Source organism: Triticum dicoccoides, chromosome 6B, assembly GCF_002162155.2.
Source record: "Triticum dicoccoides isolate Atlit2015 ecotype Zavitan chromosome 6B, WEW_v2.0, whole genome shotgun sequence".
Classification (NCBI taxonomy): Eukaryota; Viridiplantae; Streptophyta; class Magnoliopsida; order Poales; family Poaceae; genus Triticum; species Triticum dicoccoides.
Genome location: NC_041391.1, coordinates 698,701,081 through 698,708,218, shown reverse-complemented (window position 1 = coordinate 698,708,218; position 7,138 = coordinate 698,701,081).

Genomic DNA, 7,138 nt, shown 5'->3' with positions numbered 1-7,138 from the left:
AACTCTCACTGTTAATCAAGAGGCATCATCGATCGGCTTCAGTTAGCAGGAGTAGCGAAGGAATCACTCGGGTTCAGTTAACAACAAGGGATCGATCGGGGTTCAGTAATGTAGCTAGTGCAATCGCTCGGGTTCAGTTAGAGACCAACGCCTCACTCGGGTTCAGTTAGAGCGCAACGCCTTGGACACACGTGTGTACGTGTACGAGAGAAACACGCAAACCTCCGTGCATTGCTCGGCCCCGACCACCCACCGTAACCGGGAACTCCCCGATATTTTCCTCGTCCTCGCTTCTACCACGGTTTTCTCCATCATGGACGGCCCAAACAATGTCATACAGCTGCGTCTCCGGCCCGCCCAGGACGAAAAGCCCATTTTCTGTCATGATTTTTTGTCATAGAAGTAGGAGCCCACCACATATATAATGATACCGGGTTTTGTCACAATTATCGTCATAGAAGTGTCATAAGCATGACAGAAAAAAAATCATCCGGCCCAAAATTTCACGGATGTGTCTTTTTTTTTATAGTGCCAGTAGGTCCAATTGAATGTAGGGTGCCCAAAAAATCCAGCGGAGCAACGGCCCGATAAGGCTAGGGCAGCCAGTACATGCGAATTAGGTGGTATTAAGAGTGAATCGAACGGCCGGGAAAGCCTAAGAGAGATGATCCAACGGATAGAAATGCTGATGGCCTGAGAGGGCTGGAAAAGTGCTCGGTTATAACGTATCTAAATACATGCAAGTTAAGTTTTAAGGCATGGATATAAAGTAAACGTCCAAGGAAGAGTGTTGGAAAGCTTGGGGGCACTGGTGGGTCCCACCAAGGATACCATGCTATGGATCAAGTCTCCCACTTTGGCGGTCATGTGCATTTATCTAAACAAGATTTGACAACGTCATTGTAAGTGTGGCAGAGAAGAATCTATAATACTATAATAGTTCATCCCCACTAATCTATTTAACTAAGCATGCAGCATATCCACATCAGCAACCATTCTTCTACTGACACATCAGCACTAACCCTCCATTTGCTAATCCTTTTAATTTTACATGCATGTCATTTTTTTTCTGCACTCATAATCCACCAAGCCACCATAGTTAAAATCATGTGGTCGTTTTTTATTAGCCACCAGATAGTCGGGTAGCCCAAGAGCGCTGGCTCCACTTTAATCGGATCCTCGGCTCCTAGAGGGACAGCAATTCATGTCTCCACACCAAGGAAAAAAATCAACATATTTCTCTATATGATTCTCTTCCGCTTCCGTAACCGAGGGATGAGCTAGTCTAAACAGTTTCCTTCTTTCACGGGTGCGGTTTAATCCCAAACATAAAATCGCACCACAGCTGCATGTGGCCATCGGGTTCACCTCCTCTCCCGATCCATCCATCCATATCTCTCCCATCTTTCTCTGCTCAAGCCCTCGACTGCATCACAGTGCACCGCGCCTCTGCCCTCACCTCCTTCTGCCGCCTGCCTGCACCTTGCCGCTAGGTTAGGTCACCCACGAACTACCGCCACACCGCGTCGCGCCATCGACCTACCATTGCGGAGAAGTTGCAGATCAGGAGAGAGCAGGCACACTCTACCTAGAGAAGTTTCCCGTGGTGCCATCTTCTTGCATCGCCCGTGTAGAAATTGGTAGGAGGCCGATTTGGCCTTTCTTTTTGCTCTCGTGGATTCAAAATTAAGCTCACCTTCCATCCTATTTCTGTTAGTGAGTTTAGCGATTGACATCTTTGCTGATTCGCTTGGTAAAAGTCAACCAACAACAGATTGGTCGCCAGGGGCGGAGCTACGTGAAGTTACCGGGATGCATAGGCATCAGGGTCGGAAGAAAATCTTAGTACGGATTATCATCTCTATAGTGTGTGCAGCAGGTAGTACCAATGACAGTGCATCAGGTATTAAATTTCGAGAGAAAAACACATCCTTGTAGGTTGTGATAGTGGGCAACAGGTCTGATCGCTGGTGGGCAAGGCAGGTCTCAGTTCTCTGGACTGAAGGCTTGCTAGGCTAATTTGAGGAGGATAACAGCTGCAGAACTAGGATGCCTGTCAGGTTATCATTGGTGCAAGATTAGCACGTTTCTGACCGCAAAATTGTCTGATTTCTCACAAAGTGGCACATGTTTGCGTGGATGATTCAGCTCTCTATAACCTAGGTGACAGTAAGGCAACACGTGGCTAAAGCACCAATGATGCTGCCTTCACTCATCAATCCTACAGCGGTCAAGCATCCGTGCAGCGCCGACCTGGTCAGCCCCACAATCCCTGTCAAGAGGCATCACAAAGAACACACCCTAATCATATTAATGATTAGTTAAAAAGTTATTTTCCTCAGGTATTTATATTCATATATTTTTTCCTAATTCCCTTCACAAACTTTTCGTGAAGTGGAGAATCCGATTTATTTAATTTTTGCTGGAAGATATATTTAATTAGTCTTTGCCAAATACAGGTACGTCGTTGATCATAAATGGACACATATCTTCCCAAAAGAAAAGCAACATCACAAGAAGTCCAACCTCACACTTTTGAATTTCCGTAACCATCGAGAAGAAAATAGCAGAATGTTTAATCCCAGGTTACATTTATTATTTTCACTTCATAATTTGATTTAACATCTGGTTACTTTACATGTACTATGCAGGATTAGAGGTAGGATGAATTATTCTGCTAGCGTCAACTTTCCCTTACAAGTGGCATCAATCGTTGTGAGTGTATCAACTCAGTAAGAAGATTATTGTCCCTTATCTGTTATCATATGGTGGTGTGCCGTTTGTTTTTTGAATTTTATATGCTAAGAATTTTTAAATACCTTACTGTTAGAGGGATTGAACTAAATATGTTTGCACCATTGTTAAAGTTGTGTACCAGGGTTGCTTTTCTCCAGCTCGGCCCGTTGACCACCACAGCTATACACACAACAGGAGCGTCTACCATGTAACCGCAAACACCAGTACCCAAGAAGAAACTCTCCCCGGTGGCGGTGAGAAACATGACGAAGTTGTGGGGTGCATGAGTCTCTGTACGAGGTGAGGCCGGTGGGCTATAGCTTAGTGGTGATGTTTTATTTGTAGCTCCGAAGTTTTCTTTCCTTGCAAAAGAAGCGGAGCTGGTAGGCTATATATTATTTTTGTCAAATAACAGACATTTGTTCATTGTTTTTCTAATTCTTTTATGACAGTTAATTTACTGAGTCAAACACTAAATTTAGGCAATATGTCCCGCAACAACGCGCGGGGAATCATCTAGTTATGAATAAAGAGAAGCTGTATCAGGGGACTGAGATGAATCCTCTTTGGAGGAGGGGAGAAGAACTTGGTGGCCGCGGACCTCAGCAAGATCTGGTCCGTTGGGGTCAGGGGAGAGGAGTGGGATTCGTGGCTTGCGGCATGTCCAGGATCGCCATTGGCGAGCGAGAGAATACGAAACAGACTAGGGTCGCGACCACCCTTGTTTTAGGGTTCTGTCCTATATACACTTTTGTGATCGACAGGAATCAATATAGGCCCATTAAGCCAGTAGGTCCAATTGATTGACGGGTGCTGGAAAAATCCACCGGAGCAGCGACCCGATAAGGCTAGGGCAACCAGTACGTGCAAACTAGGTGATATTAAGAGTGAATCAGACGGACGGGAAAGCCTAAAAGAGACGATCCAACGGATAGAAATGCTAATGGTCAGAGAGGGCTTGAAAAGTGCTCGGTTATAACGTATCTAAATGCGTGCAAGTGAAGTTTTAAGGCATGGATATACAGATAAACGTTCAAGGAAGAGTGCTGGAAAGCTCAGGGGCATTGGCGGGTCCCACCAAGGATACCATGCTATGGACCAAGTCTCCCACGTTGGCGGTCATGTGCATTTATCTAAACAATATTTGACAACGTCATTGTAAGTGTGGCGGAGAAGAATTATGAATAAAGAGAAGTTGTATCGGTATTCTGGTGTGTCAATTTGGTTGATGTACTTGGTTTATGTATTACAACAATATGTGTGTTTTCGCCTCTTAACCTTAGACCTGATAGCGTTCTGCCACGGCCCAGCGCTACTACTATCTTGTTAGCAGTAGCGCGGTTTCCACAGAGGCGCTACTACTATACCTAGCCTGTTGGCAACAGTGTGGCATGTATAGTGGTAGCGCGTTTTGTTCCTGCCGCGCTACCTCTATGCACATAGCAGTAGCATCCTTTGTATACAAGCGCTACTCCTAAAGAGCAGTAGCGCCTCCTTTTAGCCCGCACTACTAATAAGCTTCTGTGTATAAGGTTTTTCCTAGTAGTGCATGAAACATATGGATCCAAATTAGCCCCTTACGGAATAACGTATAAACTAGGGTTTAGCCTTCTATCAGTCTAGCAAACCATCATCTAATAACTACTCCACTATGCTTTCCCTTAGCCCAAAGATGGTGAAGTGTCAGGTAGTCGATATTCACATAACACCACTAAGGAAAACAACAACATACATATCATCAAAATATCGAATGAATACCAAATTCACATGATTACTTATGACAAGACTTCTCTCATGTCCTCAAGAACAAACGTAACTACTCATAAATCATATTCATGCACAAGATCACAGGGGTATTAAGTAGCATAATGGATCTGAACATATGACCTTCCATCGAATAAACCAACTAGCATCAACTACAAGATATAATCAACACTACTAGCAACCCACAGGTACCAATCTGAGGTTTTGAGACAAATGTTGAATACAAGAGATGAACTAGGGTTTGACAAGAGATGGTGTTGGTGAAGATGATGATGAAGATTGGTCCTCGCACGATAATAGGATCGTTAGTGATGACGACGGCTTAAATTTACTCCTCCCGGAGGGAAGTTTCCACTGCGGAATCTCTCCGTCGGAAAGCAAAAGTGCTCTTGCCAAGGTTCTGCCTCGAGACGGCGGCGCTTCTCCCGAAACCCTTCTTCTAAATTTTTTCTAGGGCAAATGGCATCATAGGATAAGATGGGTGCCAGGGGCCTGCCAGGGCCACCACAAGCTCAGAGGCGCGCCTAGGGGGGTGGGGCACGGCCCCCAGGCTTGTGGCTGCCTGGTGGGTCCCCCTGTGGTATTTCTTTCGCGAATAATTTTAGTATATTTTAAAATAATTCTACGTCAATGTTCAACTCATTTGGAGTTGTTTAGAAAATGTGCCTCCGATGTAGCCCTTTCTGGTCCAGAATTCCAGCTACCGCCAATGTCCCTCTTCATGTGAAACTTGCAAAACAAGTGAGAAATGGCATAAGAATTGTACCATAAAGTGAAATAGCAGTCGATAATGCAATAAATATCAACATAAAACATGATGCAAAATGGACGTATAAGTGTTTTGGGGGGGCACTAGTGCAGAACCGGCCTTTAGTGCCGGTTCGTGACGGCCTTTAGTGTCGGTTCATCAACCGGCACTAAAGAGTGGGGACTAAAGGTCCCCCCCCCCCTTTAGTACCGGTTCGTCACGAACCGGCGCTAAAGGGCAAACACGTGGCACGAGCCAGGCCCGGGTGCGCGTAGGGCTTTAGTACCGGTTGGTAACACCAACCGGTACTAAATGTTAGGGTGTTTTTTTTTAGTTTTTCCTTTAGTTTTGTGTTTTCAATTTAATTTAGTGATTGTTTTACATTATAATGAGTTGTTAAATCATTAGGTGAAAGTACCGCGGATAAGTTTCGACTGAAGGATCTAGCTATATAAGTGATCAAGTATATGCCATATCGATATTATACTTGATCACCTAATTAATTAGGTGATCAAGTATACTATATATGGATATGGCATATATATACTTGATCACTTAGGTATAGGATCCATCGAGCTGAAACTAATCTATGGTTTCTTTCATTTAAATGATATAATAACTCATCATCATCATCATATTAATATAAACACTCTTGCATCATATCATCAACATGAGTATATGTATACTCTAGCTAGCTAGCTAAAAATCATCGTAGTCGTCATTATCACTATTTAATCATCATAGTCATTACCGCTATCTAATCACCATACCAACAGTAGCTTAAAGAAGAAACATTCACTTGTACCAAAAGCAAAAATATCATCGAGTTCAACATTATTGTCATGATACACGACAAAAGCAAATCACTATTTGAGATTAAGTTTAGAACGAAGAACACGGACATGAAAGAACAAGTACTAAGAGCAGCATGAAATAGCTAAATCACACCTGCTAGCTACTCTCTCTTTGATAAAATAGCATAGAACATGTATAGCTCTCCTGATTCATCATACTGGAGCATGCAGATGAACCTGTCTCCTAATCGTGGGCTGCGCTTCTCATTGCTGCCCCCTAATACTTCTCTGCGATTGTTAACAATTTTCCTCCAATCTTTCACTATTAAGCATTCATCTCTTCTAGAAATCCTGAATGCATTCATGTGCAATGCAGGATATCTTGGCCGTAAGTTAACAATTGACATGCGACCTTTAGTCTCGATCCCCTGAGGCACAACTGTCATCGGGAGTCCTTGTTGAAGAACATCGTATAGTACTTAATTAATATACTTAGCAATGAAAGTTTAGCAAAAAAATTATGTATGCAAAAGATGCACTGAGGACAAATAGTAAAAATCTTACCATCATTCCTAAATAGATGTGACCGTAGTTCAATACCATCACTATTGGTCGCACATTTTGAGTACTAACATTTCTAAGTGCAGAAGAAAATTTGTCTTGACAGTATGAAGATCCTCAAGCCATGAAACATAATGACTTATCTCCTCGCAGTTTAGTTCAGCTCTGGGACAGTAGTAGGTCATGTCCACCAAGCGCCGGACATGTTTGCTTGAATGGAAATAAGTTGTCAATAGAAATTAGTTGTCAATTATTTTTGAATAAACAATATCAAATACAAAAATGTAGTTAAGAAGAACTCACATAATGGTAGAACTGGAGGCGTCTGCACATCGACCCATATGTCTCTATTACCTTCAATATCATCTTCCGGACGAATATCAAAGGTAATAACCATATCAGGTTCAAATGCATAAGCCTTGCATAGTGCTTGCCAAGTTTTGCATTCAAAATAGGTGTACGTGTGTGCATTATATACTTTGAAGTTGAAAGTATAACCATGCTCAGTTTTCAGGTAAACTCTCTTTACCTCCAT